This window comes from Ursus maritimus, unplaced genomic scaffold (assembly GCF_017311325.1).
Source record: "Ursus maritimus isolate PB19 unplaced genomic scaffold, ASM1731132v1 scaffold_14, whole genome shotgun sequence".
In the NCBI taxonomy this organism is placed as follows: Eukaryota; Metazoa; Chordata; class Mammalia; order Carnivora; family Ursidae; genus Ursus; species Ursus maritimus.
In genome coordinates, this window is record NW_024423786.1 from 13368799 (window position 1) to 13390450 (window position 21652).

Below are 21652 nucleotides of genomic sequence, written 5' to 3' on the forward strand. Positions count from 1 at the left end.
AGCCTAGGAGCAGGGTGAGGGGCAGTGGATGGAAAATTACTAAGAGGAAACAAGGAGGGAAAGGGGATTCTGGCTAACCCAACCTAAGAAAATTCTTGCTGAAGGCAGGCCAGGAACATTAGATATCACTTGGGGGATGGTTATGAAGATGAGGATCCTAATCAGATATTGAGGATGGGGGATTATGGCTAAACTGATTTAGCAGGGTTCTTGCTAAAATTGGAAATGCAGAGAGCAACATGAAAGCTCAAATGTCAGGGCCTTGTTGAGAAGAGCACCCAAAGGAGCATGATTAAAGTTTGATCAGGGAGACACTCTTGGTCAGAACCAAGGGTGAAGATGGGAGTGGCCTGTCTTACAAATACACCCAATTCAAATACACCCAATAACCCATGGGAAGAACGAAGAACTTTTCTTCTTCTTCTTCTCCTTCCCCTTCTCCTTCTCCCCCTCCTCCTCCTCCTCCTCCTCCTCCTCCTCCTCCTCCTCCTTCTTCTTCTTCTTCAAGATTTATTTATTTGGGTGGGGGGGGGCAGAGGGAGAGAGAGTCCTAAGCAGACTCCATGCTGAGTGCAGAGCTGGATGTGGGGCTTGATCTCATAACCCTGATATCACGACCTGAGCTGAAGAGTTGTTTGCTCAACCGACTGTGCCACCCAGGTGTCCCCATGGGAAGAACTTCTGCTTCATGTACCAGAGATCCTAATGCTCAAAGAAAGAATGCATCCAAATGGGATACAGTCATGGTTCCAGTTGGAAGCTGAAACTGCTCCTGGCCATTACGTGCTCCTCATGTTGCTGGACCATAAGGTAGAAAAGAGTTCACCATCCTCGGTGTGGTGAGTGATCCTGATTACCAAGGGAAATGGGTTACTGTTACACAATGGAGTGAGAAGGACTATGTCTGGGACTTTAGGGATCCACTGTGGTGCCTCGTGCCCAACAGTCCTGATCAGTGTGATGATGGCAGGCTAGGTCCAGGGATCCAAAAGGGGTCCTGCAGGACCAGCCAGGAGGGTCCTTGGCTTTGTGAATGATGGAAATCAAACATGAGCCAGCAGGAAGTGAGAGCAGAGTTTATCAGAGAAATAAGAAAGCAGATACAGAGTATCTGGGAGAATTGGAAAAGAAAGAAGCAAGAGTCTTATCTTAGTTTGGGGTCTGGGGGTTTTTATTGAGGCTGGTGGTCTGGTGTACATGTCCCCTCAGGCATCCAGGAACGAGTTAGAACAAAGATGAGGGCCCAGATGTTATTCCTTGGAACTAGAAGGTGTTGGTGTTGAGATGTCTAGCACCAGTGGTCTGGAACACGCATGTGATAGCTTCCTCTGGTTGTTCTCACCTGGTTCTTCCTTAAATGTTATCTATTCTAAAGAAGTCATTAATTCCTTGTCCTTTACAAGGAGCACATCATGAGGCATGTGTAAAGTGGGGATGGGGTGCAGGTCCTAGCTAGAATAGAAGCAGGAAAAGAGCAAAAGCAGATTTTTATGGAGTCCTTCTGTTTCCCTGTCTCAAGTGGACAACTGTAACAACCCAATAAAGACAAATCTCCAAGAATTCAGATCCTTCAGGGATAAAGATTTGGGCACTGTATCAATGAAGATCATGGGTTGGGTTGCAGATTGTGGGTAAGGGGAGCATGTGCAATAGTGGTGGAGGAATGCTTGCTGCTGTGCTTACCAACTTAGGCTTTATGCTCAAATATAGAAACTACAGGAACTGTAACAGTTACATTTTATGTTAAATAGTTATCTCCCCTCCTTTTTTACTCTGATCTCTTTTATGAAGAGCACTGATGGCTCCTCATGTTTTAGATGACTACAGTGACATCATCCCATCCTGATTTGCCATCTTTTCAATTGGATTCAATTTAGAGTAGGTGATGAGGGGACGAAAAGGTAATGGATTGTACTGGATAACTTCTGTTCCCCACCTAGATCTACCTTTCACCCTTTCCTAGCCTCCTCTGTGTTGGGCACTCACATGGGTTCCACCAGTGGGATCCTTTACCCTCTGGTTCCAATTGTGTTCATTCAGTGGAGAGTGGAAGTCTGGAAGTTACTAGCAGGTATGGATAGTGAGTTTAGAGTTTTATTCCCTTGGCTATTTCCTTCTTGCATCACAAAGGATGGCCTCTTAACTTCCTGGAGAGCCAAGTCTTCTGTTGCCATTTGCAGCTTCTCTGAGTTCCCAAAAGCTGTTGATAGCCTCAGGTTTCTGCAGCGTTCTTTGTCAGATGACTTTAAATTCTGCTGGGACACTGACTGGTGTGCCTGCCTTGCTGCGTTGTCTAAAGGATTGGAGATAATAAATGCAAATCATTCAGTAAGATGACTAGCACTTCGTAGGCACTCAAAATGATAATCCAATCCCCCCCATACTTTTAAATTCTAAATTCAAATGATTGCTTAAAGAATCAGCACCGTTTTAGGAAATAAATGAGATAATGTATGTGAAAGTTCTTTGTAAAGTGTAAATTGCTGTATAAGCAAGGTATACTCATATTAGACTGCCAGAATCTTAAAATTATTATTGAAAAAGAAAATACAGCCATACCTGTCTTGCCTTAATCATATGCAATTAGGTTTTTCTCGGAAATGGAGTAGGATAGAAACTTTAACTGCAGATTTCCATGCAAATCTCATTGAGTTAAAAACTTTGTTCATTTTCTTCTGGCTGTAGGTCTTTGGTTTTAGATTTCCCATTCCCATTTCCTCTTCTTTCTAGCCCAGTGAAGCATGAGTATCAAGATGAGCAGACGGAGTGGTAATTGCTTTTCTGTTTCATTGTAGAAAAAAAGAGAAAAAGCGACAGAAAAAAGCATTTTGAAATATGGAAGAACCTATTAAGTCTGCATTGTGGCTTTCCACAGTACCTACTGACACAGAAAGGGAAATGATGCAGCAAGGCAAACAGACGTCGATCTTCCTTCTGCTCTAGAACTTTGCATACCATAAGTCAGAGTTATTAGGAGGACCTTGAAGGAGAGGGCAGAGGACTGCATTGTGGCCCAAGCCTTGCTTTTTCATTTTCGTGCGGCAAGTGACCATTAGGGTATTTCTTTCTTTCTCTGAGCTTGCATTTGCTATACTGGCTTAATGAAACCACTTTTGTTGTGTCCCATGCTGTTTTATTGTCCTTCCAAACGAAATAGTTTGTAGAAATGATGTGAGCAAAGAAAGTTAGCATTTGTTCATTAAAAATGTGCTGCAGCACAGTCTTTCCCAGGACAGCAGAGATTGTGTAGAGATCAGTGGTTAAGAGCATGCATCCCGGAGACACTTAGTCCTTGGTTTGATTCCTGAGTTCCTCCCTTATCAGGCTGTTAGCTCAGCCTCAGTTTCCTTCTCTGTCACATGGGGCTAATAATTGTATCTTGTTGGTGCAATCAAGTGCAACAGTGACTGAACAAGCCCTTTATAAAATGTCAAGTGCTGTACTGATTTAAGGGGTTATTATTTCTAAGCTAACAATCTCTCATAAATGTTTTTGACTTTCATCAAACTGTATTCTCCTTGAAATAAAGACTAAGAAACACTTAGTAACTGAAAAAGGCATGTGATGATACTGTCCACGAAAGTAAGTCTTTTGATTAAATAACACATGTAAAAGTATCTAGAAGAGTGTGTGGCATATGATAAGCCCTCAATAAATGTTTGTTTCCTTCTTCAATAAAACATTGAAAATGCAGATTTTAACTTTTCTGAGGAGACTATTCATTACTAGGACATCTTTCTCATGCAGAAAGTACTTCAGTTGTAAGGCAGCAGATGGTATTACCAATATACTACACCCTGTAAGGTAGCTTTTACCTGGATCGCCTTGTTTGACCCTCATAGCTCCTGTATGAAGAAAGTAGAATAGGTTCTATTCTAATTATCTTAATACTGCACAAAAGAGAACCAAGGTTTGAGCAATTAAGTTTCTGACTCTTCCCAAGTCCTGTGGCTAGACTCCTTGATGCTAATTTTGACCCTTTCCCAAATACACTCTAGGGAAGCAGAGTGAGGATAGTTGTTGGTTTCCATTTTTCTAGGCAAGCATTGTGCTTGGCTGAGGAGTTATTTCTTTCTGGAGCTTGATGATTCATATTGGCAGTTATGGAGCTTAGGTTCATGACTGAACCTGTGGTAATAGTGCTATGAGTGTGGTGTGGGAGGTGGCTGTCCGGGCTGAGATCTTAGAGGATGGGAGTGAGATAGTATTGGAGAAGAGGTAAATACAAAATGAGGTCTGAGCATAGCTGAACTGCACATGGGGATAGAAGAAGTGGGAGGGCAGGGTGTAAAATTTCTTTTTTTTTTTTTATTCATTTTTTTTTTTTAATGATTTTTTTAATATATTATGTTAGTCACCATACAGTACATCCCCGGTTTCCAATGTAAGGCTCAATGATTCATTAGTTCTGTATAACACCCAGTGCACCATGCAATATGTGCCCTCTTTACTACCCATCACCGGTCTATCCCATTCCCCCGCCCCCCTCCCCTCTGAAGTCCTCAGTTTGTTTCTCATAGTCCATAGTCTCTCATGTTTCATTCCCCCTTCTGATTACCCCCCCTTTCTTTATCCCTTTCTTCCCCTACTGATCATCCTAGTTCTTATGTTCCATAGATGAGAGAAATCATATGATAGTTGTCTTTCTCTGCTTGACTTATTTCACTTAGCATTATCTCCTCCAGTGCCGTCCATGTTGTAGCAAATGTTGAGAACTCATTCTTTCTGATTGCTGAGTAATATTCCATTGTATATATGGACCACAACTTCTTAATCCAGTCATCTGTTGAAGGGCATCTCGGCTCCTTCCACGATTTAGCTATTGTGGACATTGCTGCTATGAACATTGGGGCGCATATGGCCCTTCTCTTCACTACGTCTGTATCTTTGGGGTAAATACCCAGTAGTGCAATGGCTGGATCATAGGGTAGCTCAATTTTTAACTTTTTAAGGGACCTCCACACGGTTTTCCAGAGTGGCTGTACCAACTTGCATTCCCACCAACAATGTAGGAGGGATCCCCTTTCTCCACATCCTCTCCAACAATTGTTGTTTCTTGCCTTGTCTATTTTTGCCATTCTAACTGGCGTAAGGTGGTATCTCAGTGTGGTTTTGATTTGAATTTCCTTGATGGCTAATGATTTTGAACATTTTTTCATGTGTCTGTTAGCCATTTGTATGTCTTCATTGGAAAAGTGTCTGTTCATATCTTCTGCCCATTTTTTGATTTGTTTATTTGTTTCTCGTGTATTGAGTTTGAGAAGTTCTTTGTAGATCTTGGATACCAGTCCTTTATCTGTAGTGTCATTTGCAAATATATTCTCCCATTCCGTGGGCTGCCTCTTAGTTTTTCTGACTGTTTCCTTGGCTGTGCAGAAACTTTTAATCTTGATGAAGTCCCATAAATTCATTTTATCTTTTGTTTCTCTTGCCTTTGGGGATGTGTCATGAAAAAGGTTGCTTTGGCCGATGTCGTAGAGGTTGCTGCCTATGTTCTCCTCTAGAATTTTGATGGATTCCTGTCTCACATCGAGGTCTTTCATCCATTTGGAGTTTATTTTTGTGTATGGTGTGAGAGAGTGGTCAAGTTTCATTCTTTTGCATGTAGCTGTCCAATTTTCCCAGCACCATTTATTGAAGAGACTGTCTTTTTCCCACCGGATGTTTTTTCCTGCTTTATCAAATATTAGTTGCCCAAAGAGCCGAGGGTCCATTTCTGGGCTCTCTATTCTGTTCCATTGGTCTATGTGTCTGTTTTTGTGCCAGTACCATGCTGTCTTTGTGATCACAGCTTTGTAGTACAGCTCGAAATCCGGCATTGTGATGCCCCCAGCTTTGTTTTTCCTTTTCAACAGTTCCTTGGAGATTCGGGGCCTTTTCTGTTTCCATACAAATTTAAGGACTATTTGTTCCAGTTCTTTGAAAAATGTCCTCGGTATTTTGATCGGGATAGCATTGAAAGTGTAGATTGCTCTGGGTAGCATGGACATTTTAACTATGTTAATTCTTCCAATCCATGAGCATGGAATATCTTTCCATCTTTTTATGTCTTCCTCAATGTCTTTCAAGAGTGATTTATAGTTTCTAGAATATAGGTCCTTTACGTCTCTGGTTAAGTTAATTCCAAGGTAACGTATGGTTTTTGGTGCTATTGTAAATGGGATGGATTCCCTAATTTCTCTTTCTTCGGTCTCGTTATTCGTGTATAGAAATGCAACTGATTTCTGAGCATTGATTTTGTATCCCGCCACGTTACTGAATTGCTCTATAACTTCTAATAGTTTGGGAGTGGCTTCTTTTGGGTTTTCCATATAGAGTATCATGTCATCTGCAAAGAGAGACATTTTGACTTCTTCTTTGCCAATTTGAATACCTTTGATCCCTTTTTGTCGTCTGATTGCTGTTGCAAGGACTTCTAGTACTATGTTGAATAATAGTGGCGAGAGTGGGCATCCTTGTCGAGTTCCTGATCTTAAGGGAAAGGCTTCCAGCTTTTCCCCATTGAGAATAATATTTGCAGTAGGCTTTTCATAGATGGCTTTTATGAGATTGAGAAATGTACCTTCTATTCCTACACTCTGAAGGGTTTTAATCAGGAAAGGATGCTGTATTTTGTCAAATGCTTTTTCGGCATCGATTGAGAGGATCATATGGTTCCTGAGTCTTTTCTTGTTGATATGATGTATCACGCTGATTGATTTGCGAATATTGAACCACGCTTGCATCCCAGGTATGAATCCCACTTGATCGTGATGGATAATCCTTTTAATGTACTGTTGGATTCTATTAGCAAGTATCTTGTTGAGGATTTTGGCGTCCATATTCATTAGGGAAATCGGTCTGTAATTCTCCTTTTTGAGGGGGTCTTTGCCTGGTTTGGGGATCAAGGTAATATTGGCCTCATAGAATGAGTTTGGTAGCTTTCCTTCTGTTTCTATTTTTTGAAATAGCTTTAGGAGAATAGGTATTATTTCTTCTTTGAATGTTTGGTAGAATTCCCCAGGAAAACCGTCCGGGCCTGGAGTTTTGTTATTTGGAAGGTTGTTTATCACTGACTCAATTTCTTCATAATTAATTGGCCTGTTTAAGGAATCAATTTCTTCCGGTTTCAATCTTGGTAGTTTATAGGTTTCCAGGAAGGATTCCATCTCTTCCAGATTGCTTAGTTTATTGGCATATAGCTGTTGATAAAAATTTCTAATAATCCTTCCAATTTCAATGGTGTTCGTCGTGACCTCTCCTTTTTCATTCATAATTTTAATAATCTGGGTCCTTTCTCTTTTCTTTTGGATAAGTCTTGCCAGTGGTCTGTCAATTTTATTGATTCTCTCAAAGAACCAGCTTCTAGTCCTGTTGATCTGCTCTACTGTACTTCTGGTTTCTGCTTGATTGATTTCAGCTCTAATTTTGGTCAACTGCTTCCTCGTGCGTGGATTAGGCCTGTCCCTCTGTTGCTGTTCCAGCTTCTTGAGGTGAGAATATAAAAACTGCATTTTAGATTTTTCTATTCTTTTGAGTGAGGCTTGGATGGCTATGTATTTCCCCCTTAGGACTGCCTTTGCAGTATCCCATAGGTTTTGGACTGTTGTATTTTCATTCTCATTGGTCTCCATAAATTGTTTAATTTGATTTTTGATTTCCTGGTTTATCGAGTCATTCCTGAGCAGGATGGTTCTTAGTCTCCAAGTGTTTGAGTTTCTTCCAAATTTTTCCTTGTGGTTGAGTTCCAATTTCAGAGCGTTGTGGTCTGAGAATATGCAGGGGATAATTTCAATCTTTTGGTATCGGTTGAGACCTGTTTTGTGTCCCAGAACATGGTCTATTCTTGAGAATGTTCCATGGGCATTAGAATAGAATGAGTATTCTTTGGTTCTGGGGTGTAGTGTTCTATATATATCTATGAGGTCCAACTCGTCGAGTATGGCATTCAAAGCCTTTGATTCTTTGCTTAGTTTTTGCCAGGGTGTTCTGTCTATTTCTGAGAGTGGAGTGTTGAGGTCCCCTACTATTAATGTATTTTTATTTATATGTCTCTTTATTCTGGTTAAGAGTTGGCTTGTGTATCTTGCTGCTCCCCTGTTGGGGGCATATATATTTATAATTGTCATATCCACTTGTTGAATACTTCCCTTAAGAATAATATAGTGCCCTTCTGCATCTCTAACTATAGTCTGTAGTTTAAAATCCAATTTATCTGATATGAGAATTGCTACCCCAGCTTTCTTTTGAGGTCCATTTGCGTGAAAGATGGTACTCCATCCCCTTACTCTCAGTCTGAATGCATCTTTGGGTTCGAAATGAGTCTCTTGTAGACAGCAAATGGATGGGTCATTTCTTTTTATCCAATCTGCAACCCTGTGGCGTTTTATGGGATGGTTCAAACCATTTACATTAAGACTGATTACTGAGAGATATGATTTTAATGTTGCCATGTTGCCAGTAAAGTCTTTGTTTGTATTGGCTGTGACTTTCTGTTCTGTATCACTCTTGGGGCCTTTTTACTTTTATAGAACCCCCCGTAATATCTCCTGTAGGGCTGGTTTCGTGGTTACAAAATTGGTTAGTGACTGGCGATTCTGAAATGTCTTTATTTCTCCATCAATTCTGAATGACAGCCTTGCTGGATAAAGGATCCTTGGCTGCATGTTTTTCTCTGAAAGAGCTTTAAATATGCTCCCCCAACCCTTTCTCTCATTCCAGGTCTGTGTAGACAGGTCTGACGTAATTCTGATGCTTTTGCCTTGGTACGTGAGAAATTTCTTTGCCCTGGCCGCTTTCAATACTGTATCCTTGCATCTAATATTTGCGAATTGCACTATGACGTGACGTGGCGTAGGTTTGTCGTGGTTGAGCTTGGGAGGGGTCCTCTCTGCCTCTTGGACACGGATGTTTGTTTCCCTCGCTAGATTAGGGAAGTTTTCAGCTACAATTTGTTCAAATATCTCTTCTAGACCTCTGTTTTTCTCCACCCCCTCGGGGATGCCGATGATTCTAACATTGGATCGTTTCATTGAGTCAGTAATCTCCCGTAACCTACATTCGTGGGCGTGGATTTTTTTAAGACCATCTTCTATTTTCATTTTTTCCTCTATTAACCCATCCTCCAATTCACTAACCCGTTCCTCTGCTTCTGCGACCCTGGCCGTCAGAGCCTCTAGTTTTGCCTGCATTTGGCTCATAGAATTTTTAATTTCTGTCAGATTCGCTCTCATTTCTGTCCTTAGGGATTCTATATTCTCAGTAACCTTTTCGTTAATAGTTTTTTCAATTCTCCTCATCATTTTGACCATCATTACTCTGAATTCCATTTCTGAGACTTTGGTTACATCCATATCCATTATTTCTGTGGCAGAGGCCACAGGCTCACTGTCTTTTCTTTGCTGGGGGGGGCTTCTCCTTCTTGTCATTCTGATGAAGAGAGGTTGCGGGGTTTCCAGAGCCCAAATTATTGACTGGGTCCCAGGCCGTGCCCCTTGTTTTATAGGGATCTTAGGGATGTGGGCTTCTTCTTTAAAGATTTTATTTATTTATTTATGTGGCAGCCAACCAGCGAGAGAGGGAACAGAAGCAGGGGAGTGGGAGAGGAAGAAGCAGGCTCCCAGCGGAGGAGCCCGATGAGGGACTCCTTTCCGGAATGCCGGGATCACGCCCTAAGCCGAAGACAGGCGCTCAGTGACTGCGCCACCCAGGCGCCTGGGTTGTGGGCTTGATTTTTCAGCCTGCCTTCTGTGTTCTGGGGGAGGGGCCTGCCGCACCAATGCTCAGGCAACCCTGTTTGGGTAGAGTCTCCGCGTCCCCTGGGAGGGGGGATGGGGATGGGCACACTCTGAGCCGGTATTTCCAGGCTTTTGTTCTCTGGCGGCTTTCCCTGGCGGTTTGCTGTGCCTCTTCTGAGAGTCAGAGCAGCAGAGGCCGAATTTCAGCCTCTGTCACAGAACAGAGGGATTGCGGCCCGTTCTCTACTAATGTTCTGGCCACTTTAACTCTGTTTCTGTTGGTGCTGCTCAACCCTGCAGCGTCCCGGGATGTGCGCCCCACACCCGGCGTCCCAGCCCTCACTTCCAGGGCCGGCGCGTTTCTGTCCTTTGTGTTTCTAATGCCGCCAGCCGCCCGCCGCCCCGCGCGCGCGCTCCGGGATCTCCCAGTCTCAGTCTGGATCCAGTGAGCGCACCAGGATTCCGGTGTTCCGCGAGATGCCTGGTGGCGCGCGCACCCAGCTCACGGTCCCAGTCTGCTGTTTTGCGGGTGCCGACCTCGAGCCCGCCCGCTCCCCCGTGCAAGTGGCTGCCGCTTCCCGGGCGCCAGAAGCGCGCGGCTCCCTCCCCTTCCGTTTATCTTCCGATATCTGTGCGGTTTCATGGCTCCCACGCCGTCACCTCAATACTCAGCGCTGGAGATGTTCATTTGTAGAGATCCAGATGCGTCTTCCTGCGTCTCAGGCTGGTTCCGTGGTTGTTTAGGCTGGTCTGGTACCGATCCAGCTCGACTCAGAGGACCGGCTGAAAACGGTGTCTCCTACTCCTCCGCCATCTTAACTCCTCCCGATCAGGGTGTAAAATTTCTATAGCATCATCTGTACCTGGCCAGGAGTGGATTTGGAGTCTACCCCTGCCTTTTCCACAAAGCATTCAAAACAGACATTCCTCAAGACATTTTTGGAGTCTTATGGAACTTGAAAACTAGAAGGACCTTAAAGGCCATCCTTGGTGTTCCTTGTATTTTATGGATTAGGAATTCCTAAGTTCATGTAGCTCACTAGTTTTGTACACTGGGACTTTATTTCATAAATAAATGTTTTTACAGCCTTTACTGTGTGTTAGGCACTGTGCCAGGTGCTTACAAATAATAATTCATTTATTCCTCATAATAACTCTAGCAGAAAGTTACTACATGTCCACAGTCCTTTATTTGTAATTCTGAATTTCAAAAAAAATCTGAAAAATGTAAGTTTTTGGAACATTGGTACGAACTCATTGGTGGCAAAACCTGATCTGAACTGACATAAATCTGCTTATTGTCTTTGTACCATGCAGTATAAATAATCATACATTTTGCTTCAGAACATGTCAACAGTTTGCTTATGAGGTATTGTCCAAGACTTTGTTGCAAATGTTACACAATACTTAATAAAACCTCATACCTTTCCAAAATCCAAAAAGTTGTGAATTTCAGAAAACATCTGACTCTGAAGATTTGGAAAAGGAATTGTGGAATCTGTATTATTATCCCCTCCCCTATGGAGGCAGATAGATTGCATGACTTGTAAGAGTACACAGTACCTTTCACGGGACTCCATGTAGGAAGTCTGGCTTGAAAGTCTGTTCTTATAACCAACATAGATGCTCTGATACTCGCCACCCGGTGCTCTTCTGACAAGGCCAACCATATAGATTTAATGAATGCCATTTATTGTTTTGCCCAGATACTCTGTATGCATATCATGGAAGTTCAGAAACACCTTAATTTCACTCCCTATTGTCACCACTTTAGATCTGCCCTTATTTCTTTTCTCCACCCATTTGTTTACCACAGATCAGCCAGGGTGATCTTTCAAAATGCAAATCTGATTTCTATTATACCTTCTCTATCAACCTCTGTTTCCATGCTTTCCTATTGTGTTCATAAGAACCCAAATCTTCCACTTGGCATGGTTTAACTCTGCCTGTCTCTCCAGTCTCAACTCATGCCACAGTCCCCAGGCATTTTGTGCTACAGACACCCCTACCTTCTTTCAGTTCCTTGACTACATTGTAGTCCCTCTTGCTACAGGGCCTTTCCAAGTGCTGCCTCCTCTTCCAGGAAGACTCTCCTTATCTAGTTCTCCCACCTCTGCCGTGTCTTAGTGAGCTCCACCTTACTTTTCAGGTCCCAGCTCAAAGGTACTTCTATGGGGATGTTTTTTAAAAGTCATGACAGTTTCCATTTTACGTTTACTTGTGTAATTATTTCATGAATGTCTATCTTCACTTATGTAGTGAACCATGAAGGCAAGAATTATTTCCATTTTTGTTCACTATTGTGACTTTATCCTCATTGTCAGTCATCTGGTAAAAGACGAATACAAATTTGTTGAATAAAATGAAAGAATGACTTTGGGCAGAAGGTGAGATTTATTTTTTCATTTTTTTGAGACAGGTTTAGAGGTTTCAGAGACTTGTGTATTTGTTCATGGCAAAACTCCCCCACCATCTTCTTGGGTGGAGTTAGAATTTCAGATGTTCTTTAAAAGTTAATGTCTGGCCTGGAGGATTTAAGCTTTCAGTTCCAGAACTACAATTTCTAAGGGCCTTCCTTTCCTGGTCCTATTGACATAGAAGCGACATTTGAAATGAGAAGCAGAAGAGAGAAAATACACTGCTTTCCTGAAAGTTCATGTAACAAACCAAGTTGTGTTAGGTGCTCAGCTGGCTGTAGTCCTCATATTAAGTATTATTAGAGCAGCAAGGGCATCTATCTGTTATCTACAAGTCTTTTTTTTTTAAAGATTTTATTTATTTGACAGAGAGAGACAGCAAAAGAGGGAACACAAACAAGGGGAGTGGGAGAGGGAGAAGCAGGCCTCTCACCAAGCAGGGAGCCCCATGCGGGGCTTGATCCCAGGACCTGGGATCATGACCTGAGCCGAAGGCAGACGCTTAACAGCTGAGCCACCCAGGCGCCCCTTTTATTTATAAATCTTATGCTGAAGTTGGGGTTGTCTGCAGGGAGTAGTGCCGCCGCCTTTTGATTATTTTAATGTAAGTGTATTTGGGATGCCTGGTTGGCTTAGCTGGTTAAGCATCTGACTTTTGGTTTTGGTCCTGGTCATGATCACAGGGTCATGAGATTAAGACCAGAGTCCCTCTGCCCCTCCCCCCACTCACAGGCACGCAATATCTCTTTCTTTAAAATAAATAAATAAACCTTTAAAAAATTTTAAGTATATTTGTGGAATTACTATAAAGGTCCCTAGAAATCTATCACATAAAAGCCTAGTATATATTTAGAGTGATCAGTTTTTCCAATATGTTGTCCCAAATTCCCTCTTTTCTCTGTAATTCATTCCCTTAAATGAAAAGAAACATATTTTTTATTTACAGATTTGTTGAATGCAGTAATCCATTATTTGGGGATAATTGCTAGAGTAATCTCACCTTGTTGGTTTCCAACAAAGCCTCCCAGACTGACATCTCACAAATTGAAAATTAAATGCAATATAAAAGCTATTAACTAAACCTGACTGTCTGGTAAAGGGACATTGGATTAACAGTTGTTATCGAATGTTTTTTTGCTTGTATTTTCTTGAATATATCTTGAAAACTTTTCTTTTTCTCAGAATCTATTCAAGGAACTATACTTGTATTAGTTTATTTCTAATAATGCTAATTTTTTTTTCTTCAGCTTCGATTTTTTTTTTTTTTTGCATAATTAGACGTACTAGTCAACATATTATCTTGAAGAACTTATCACCTATGTTGGCCACCAAATGGCTTCCCTAGCCCCACATTTCTCTTACCTGATTTCCCTCTTACCTTCCCAGCCTTCTTTCAACAGAATTTCCTCTCCATCCTAGGAGGATCCAGCCAATTCCCTGGTCCCTTAACCTAGGCACCTTCTTGACAGTGTCTCTCCTAAGTTTGCCATATCCAGTTTCCCAGAATGTCTGCTGCTTCCTCCTCATTCCTAATCATGACCCTAAACAGTACTGCATTCCAAGGCCTTTTCTAAACTTAATAAATACAAAAGAGCATTTGTTCTGTACCTGATCCTTTATAATGGGTGTAGGGGTGTGGGCAGTACTTAAGAAGATGGTGGGGTAGTCTGGTAGAATATATGTGCACACCTGCTTGACAGCGGTGTATCCTGGTCATTACGGACACAGATTCTGGTCCAATACTACCTAGATTCAAATCTTGGCTTGTATATTTACTATCTGTATAATCTTATGTTGCATTTAACCTCTTGGTTCCTCAGTAACTTCATTTATAAAAATACAAAGTGCTTAAAATGGTGACCAGCACAGATAAAACACTCAATTATAATTATTGATTCGTACATCCAGGCTTCTGATCCCTGCTCTGTCACTCTGGCAAATCCTTGAATCTCTGGTTTCATAAGACAATGTAGACAGAAAAAAGAGCACAGAGTTTGGAGCTAGAGGGTTGAAACTCCACCATTTAATGCAGATGAGTTAATTAAATTCTTGAAGCTTTGGTGCTGATCTCTTTAAAAATCATCTATTCTCTGAAGCTACTCAAACATTAGCCTACCTTCCAACTACCTGCAACTTCTACCTTCTCCTGTTGCCTCAGCTACTGTTTTACTGTTAAGTTCCTTATTCCTTCTCCATGATGAGTTTTTGTAGTTTGCAAAGTACTTTTCACAAAAAACCATGTAATTAAGTCTTCATAACAACTGTGTAAAGCACATGGGCATTATTCTCATTTCTATTTTATAGATATGGAAACTAAGAGCCACAGGCATGATTAGACCATCCCAAGTTGGTGTAGTTGTAAATCTTGGAAATGGGACTTGAACTTGCTTCTCTGTGGTCTTTTAATTCCACACAAGTCTATGAGTTCAGTTTTTTATTTACCCGTATCATTCACTTTTCTTAGTTCCCCCTGTGGTTTTCATTAGCTCTGAGCTCCTCATTATGAGTCAACTGCCCTCCCTTGAATCATACTTAATGCAGTGAGTAATAGTGAGGGGGCAAAGATGTATAGTAAGTGGCCTCCAGGCCTTGTATTTATTCCAACTCCATTTTTTGCACTATATGAATCTCTTTGGTTCCTGAGTTTTGTTTGATAGCAGGAGTTCCAATAGAGAAAATTCAGGTATTATGTGTAATGGCTTGTGACGGATATGAATCTTTGGGGGTCAAGAGGCCAACTATGGTAGGCAGAGTAATAACTCCCAAAGAAATCTACATCTTAATTCCCAGAACCTGTTATTGTGTTAGGTTATAGGGCACAGGAGAATTAAGGTTGCTAATCAGCTGACCATAAATTGAAGTATCCAAGATTATCTAGGTGTGCCGAATGTAATCATAAGGGTCCTTAAAATTGGAAGAGAAAATTGGCCAGAGGAATGGCAGTGTGAGGAAGACATAGACAGATATCACTGATTTTAAAGATGGAGGAAGAGGTTCAAGAGGTAAGGGATGTGCACAGCCTCTAGCAGCTGGAAAGGGCAAAGAAACAGATTCTCCCTTAGAGCCTCCAGAAAGAAAGGAAGCCTTGCCAGCACCTTGATTTTAGCTTATTGAGACTGCTTCAAATTTCCGAACTATAGAACTGTAAGATAATACATTTCTGTTGAAACTAATATAACACCGTATGGTAACTATACTGGAATTTTAAAAAATAAAAATAAACAAAACCACTTATATCTTAATAAAAAAATAATTTTCTGTTGTTTTAAGCCTCTAAGTTTGTGGAAATTTGCTACAGCAGCTAAAGAAAACAAATACACTTGATACATGCAAATAAATAGAGCTGTTGTGAGGGGTTAATGAATTAATACAGAAAAGTAATTCAGAAAATACCTGGAATATAGTAAACAAGAGAGGGTAACATTATTTTTCACATTTGTAATGTTTTAAAATCTACTTTTTTCCTTTTCACATTTTTCCACTTCATTGTATTTCTGGTATAATATCATTTGTCCCATAGCACTCTCAGCCTTTCCTTAAGTGTTTTTGCTGTGTGCAGTGACTCAGTTCAGTAGGTGAGTATGCACAACATGCTGATAAAGAAAGAGTGTCTTCACTCTACTGCAGTATCTCTTTCATCAGCACACACGGAGGAAAGGCGAATTGGGGAAGCCAAACAGTGTATTGGTCAAGCACAGTCCGTAAAGTGTTGGAGTTGGAAAGAGCTTGGTTTATATCAGTTGCGTGGTCTTGGGGATATTTCCTAATCTTCCTGAGTCTCTGTTTCCTTCTGTGTGAAATAGGGATCATTATAATGCCTATATGGCACATTTGTTGTGCTGATGAAAAACACTGTGCCTGTGAGCCCTTAGAATAGTACCTGGCACAAAGCTAAAGCTCAATACCCATTAAGAGGTTTTATTACTGGTGTTGGTGTATATTGATTGATTTCTCTGGGATCCAGGGTCAAGAAGGTTGGGAATGGAGATGACAGACCTCCATGCAATGAGCACACTGTGAGTGTCTCATAAATATTACATAATATTGGGAACAGGCATGTTCTTGATTCTGAAAGGTTGTGACAGATAAATGGAGGGTAGAGTGTAAAGAAGTCTTTAAAAACAGGCAAATAAACATACACCTGAATAAAATATTTTAACCATTTGCTACAGCATTTGAACAGGTTTCAGGGTTTGGAATACTGATGCCAGAGAGAATAATATAATTTACAAGATGGTGAATTATCATGGTATTTTTGCTGCAGTCATCAAGTTTTTCAGTTTCTACTGATCTTATGTTTCCTTTGATGATTTCTGGACCTAGCACTGACATTTCAAAATATTTTATCATTTATATGATAAATTCCTTAAATTGAAGCTGTGCTGCTTCAGGTGAAGGTAAGATTGCTTTGAAAGCCATATTAAGGATCTGCATTGAAATTATGTTCATATACTGTTCTTTTTATCACTTTTGGCCTGCATTCATTTATTTAAAAGTTGTTTATCATACAAAGTGTCAGCTAAACAAATGGTATTGCTCAAAAGATCATGCTTGAGTTTTCTCTGATGTGATTAGTTTTATCAGTCTTTATTATTTCTCAGGCATTCTTTTTTTAATATATTGCTATTGATTGTTTTGGAAATGGATTTGGTAGAGACTAATTTTGTGGCGGATGGCAGTTTTTAACCCACAGAAAAGGTGATTGCAGAGCTTCCAGATTATTTCAGAGCCAATGATTATAGTAAATCATCAATTTTCATTTGAAGGATTTTATAGGTGTTATATTATTTCACAAGCTTGTGCATATTTTATATTTCTGTTACACTGGAAAGGTGAAATTATTAACTGACACAGATCACATGGGGGCAGTGCCAATTATTCGATGTTTTAGTGTACATCTTGGGAATTGTTTGTCCTCCACTCTCCCTCCTGTACTACTTAATAAGATTAATTTCCTTCCAGCTCTGAAATCTTATAACTATTCCTTTCCCCAATTTCAAAGGCCATATCATAGTGTTATCAATAAGGGAGGGCAATGGGGACTCTATAGGTTGGGAGATTCTGGGATTATAGTCCACCTCCTAAGTAGTGCTATGAATTTGTGCATTCCTCCTAGCCTCTTTGATCTTTATTTTCCTATTTTTCAAATAATAATTGCCTATCTCTTAGAGATATAGTGAGAAGCAGATTATGTGTGCAAAAAAAGTGGACTAAAAATGCAAAGAAAATGATGGATTATTAAGTAGCAGTTTCAAGTTAGTACCTAGGGCAGTAATATTGCATTTGAGTGGACAGCATGTCTGATCCCCAGGTGGTTGTTTGGTATTACAGTAGTGCCACTAGAAAGCAGTCACGTGCTGCAAGTTCCCTGGGAAATACATGATGGGAGTGAGAAGCATGTATGTACAGAGCTGTGGGCTAACCCTGAGACTAGTCTTGGGTCAGTTCCAGGAAGGGGAGAATAACTATTTATGAAATCCTCATCTGACCACCTGCTCTCTTCTATCTAGGATGCTCATCATCTTCCACCAAGCATGACATTTTGGAAAGGATATATTTGAAGACTACAAATCTGCTGAATCAGCAAAGGGGGATCACTGAGGTGACCCCCATTAAACCAGATAACTCTGCCACTTCCCATTTGTTGCCTTGACATCTGTCACTGCCATGTGACATTGAGGAGGTAATATCATTTCTTTGAATCAGTTTTCTTATGCATAGAATGAGGAGGTTAGACTATATACCTGTAAATTTCATGTAAATTCTTTCAACCCATTAATAATAATATCTCCTGAAAATCTTACCCATAACGTTGTTTTATGGATTGAATTGTGTCCCCGCCTTAAAAAGATTATATTGAAGTTCTAGCCCTAGGACCTCAAAATGTGACTTTATTTGGAAATAAAGTCCATTAAGATGAGGTCATAGTGGAGTAGGGTAGGCCCCTTATCCAATATGACTGATGTCCATATTAGAAGATGGTTATGTGAAGATACAGACAGGAGGAATGCCATGTGACCATGAGGATTGAGACTGGAGTGATGCAGCTATAAACCAAGAATGCTAAAGCTTTCTAGCAAATCACCACAAGCTACAAAGAGGCAAGGAAGGATTCCGTTACAGGTTTCAGAGGGAACATAACCCTGCTGACACCTTGATTTCTGACTTCTAAACTTCGAACTAGGAGACAGTAAATTTTCATTATTTTAAGCCACCTAACTTGTGAATATTTTGATGTGGCAGCTCTAGGAAGCTCATATAGATTGCTACACACAGTGAGACAGAAGATGAAAAACAATTCGAACGTACACAGTTTATTCATTCAGTTAAACATATTTGTTGAGTGCTGGGGATTTAGTAGAGCAAAAGGAGATATATTCATTGCCTCATGGAGTTAAGGGCTATAAAAAGGAAGTTAAAATTAGTCATATAATTATATATAAAATTATAACTATGAAAAATACTACAAAGAAGAGGTTCATGGAACTTTGAGGATTTATGAAAGGGGGATTTATTTAATCTAGGGTGTAATGGAGAGTTCAGAGTAACTTTGTGGAAATGCCTTGGGCTCAGGCAGATACCAAGCCAACCAGGGGTTTAAGTTCTGATTCTGCCACGTTGAGCCATAATACCCTGCTCAAGCCATTTCACATTTCAGAACAGATTTAATGCCTAGGATATTTGTGAGAATGAGATAAGCTTTTGTTGTGACAGTGTGTGTAGTATATGCTTAATGAGTGTTAGTTACTAACCTTCCTTCCCCTTTGTGATTGATTCCATATGACTAATGCAGGAAAAGATAAGGTGGTGGGTGGGTGTGTCTGGAGGTCAGATATATTCTCATGGAAGAAACGGCACTTGAGCTCAGACTTGAATAGGAAAGGTTTTGGTAAAAATAATTGTAATCATATGATGAGATGATAATGATTAGAAACAGGCTATATTAGTAGTTAAGATCATAGGGTTCAGAATAAGACAGACCCCAATTAAAATCTAGGATCCATCACTTATTAGCTCTGTGATCTTTGGCAAAGGACTTCTCTCTGTATGAAAGTTTTCTCAACCATAAATTGAGGATAATATAAGTACCTATTTTTTAGGCTTATTGTGAAGATGAAATGATAAAGAAATGTAAAATATTTAATATAGATCCTGGTAAATGCTCAGTATAAATAGCAGCCAGTATTTACTCTTACAAGCAGGGAAGGAAAAATCTCTTTTTTGTAGTGCTTTAGTGCTAATGCTTTGTCTGACTACAAGGGACTGATGTCATTGAGTCCAGTGTGAGATTTACTGTCTCCTTAGAGTATTAATACCCACCAATTAATAGTGACAGTCACTAAACATTTAGTACCTAATGAGCTGCATCTCCTCAGTATGGGTGGAGTGGCATGGCAAGGAACTGTGTAATTCAGCTCACCAGACTTCCTTCTTGCTGGCTTTCTATGACCTCCCCACTGGGCTGCCTGAGGGGGTTGACTTCATTTGAAAAATGCATTTAGAAATGTCAGTGTCTGGAAAGCTCTGAGCTCTAAAGCCTCCTTGGAATTGTGGATGCAAAGAATGTCAGAGCCTCTCTCTAGTGAGTTCCTAATCCCAAGCTCTCATCTTAAAAATGGGGAAAATAAAGGTTATGAAGGGGAATGAGATTACCAAGGTCACAGCGCTGGGAATATAGCAATGATGAAGTTAGACAAGATTCCTGTTTTTATGGAGCTAATGATCCAGTGAGGGAGATAGAAAAAAATGCAGGAAAACAAATAATTCCAGAAGTGAATAGGGTACAATGATAAAGAATGATGAACTTGGAGGATATTTTATACAAGGTAGCCAGGGAGGTCTCACTGAAGAGTTAGCATTTAAGCTGAGATTTGAAATACATAAAAGCACCAGCCATGAAAAAATCTGAGGCAGGAGAATTCCAGACAGAAGGAATAGCAAATTCAAAGTCTGTAGGCAGGGATATACTTTGATGTGTTTGAAGCTGAGCGTGGCAGAAGCCCAGTGACCTAGGGTAATACAAGTCAAAGAGGTCGGTAAGGCAAATTTGTAGGTTTTAGGCCATTAAAAGGAGTTCAAGTTTGATTGTAAGTACAAAGAGAAGGAAGCCTACTGGAAAGTTTCAAGCAGTGGAGTGACAATATTTGATTAATGATTTTAAAAATCATTCTACTGTTGTCATGAGAATAGGCTATTGGATGACAACAAAATAAAAACAGAGAGATCAGCTAGTAATTTATTTCAATAGTCTTGGATAAGAGATGGTGATGGAGTGAACTAAGGTAGTAGACTGGAGGAGAAGGAGAGAAATAGACAAAATGAAGATATTTTGGAGATAGAATTGGCAGGATGTTGGGAGAGAGTGAGGTAAAGTGAATGAATAATCAAGATTGACTCTTTGATTTTTGCCTTGAGGAGCTGATTATGCGGCAGTGTCACTTACTGAGATGAAGAAGGCTGGGAGAAGACAAGATATGAGTGTATAAGATTAAGAGTGTAGTATTAGATAAAAAGAGTATGAGATGCCAGGGTGACATCCAAGTGGTATTGTCGGTAGGCAGTTGGCTATAAAAAACTTGAGTACTCTAACCATCATAATCATTTACTATAAGCCTATTGCGAAAAGTAAAACTTCATGATGCACTTCCCTACCCAATGCCATGCAGATACTGCTAATTGATTGCAGCACTCCTTCCTGAGGAACCTGTATATGGACTTACAGTCCAACTCATCATAGTGCTCCTGCAGCCATACAACTACTCCATTGGTGTTAGTGTTCCAAAGACACCTCTTGGCCATCCCTACTATGTTGTATTAGCATCTTTTCTTCATTGACCATCTCAGCTTACTATTGGTTTTACTATGAAAGTTAGAGCGAGTGAAATATGATACATTTTTGACATTAACTAAGAACCACTATGCATGTCCATTGCTCTACAAGGTGCTGGGTAGGAGAATCAATTAATATATGGCTTGGACTCCCTAAAGAGATTTACAATGCATCCATGGGGTGAAAATTAAAGGACATTACAGAACAGTGTGTGATTGAATGTCCAGATGAGTGGTCTGAACAGTATATTTAGAGGAGGATGGGATTGCCATGTGTTAAAATAATTCTAGAAGTGCTCTCACCTCTAGAGAGAGGCGAGGCTTGATCTGGTGTTGAGAAAGAATAGGATTTGGATGAGAAGAGGAAAGGATGGTGTATTCAGATAGGATAAGCAGTCTGATTAAAGGATTGAAGAGGGGAAATGGGAGATAGGAAAGAGGAATCTGGCCATTATGGAGAAGGAAATTGGGAGGAAAAAGTTAAAATAGTGATCATATTGTTATTGTGACTTTAGGACAAGCCTCTAATCTTGGCTTAAGTTCTGGATTGTTCTCCTGAGTAACATGAGTTCCCGTCTCCCACATTCCACTCTCATTTTCTTTGCTATTGGCTACCTGAGTAAGCCAGTGTTGTATATTTTAAGTTGTTTTTTTTTGTTTTTTTTGGGGGGGCAGCACTGTGCCAAATTC

At 40.4% G+C, this 21652-nt stretch overlaps 1 long non-coding RNA gene across 1 annotated transcript in view; it reads left to right on the forward strand.

Moving 5' to 3' along the window:
- LOC103669603 overlaps positions 1 to 17808 on the forward strand; it is a 217132-nt gene extending 199324 nt beyond the window's left edge. The window contains exon 3 of the long non-coding RNA XR_570348.1: positions 17644 to 17808. This is a non-coding gene — a long non-coding RNA (uncharacterized LOC103669603). The remainder of the gene's footprint in view (positions 1 to 17643) is intronic.
- The last annotated feature ends 3844 nt before the right edge of the window (positions 17809 to 21652 follow it).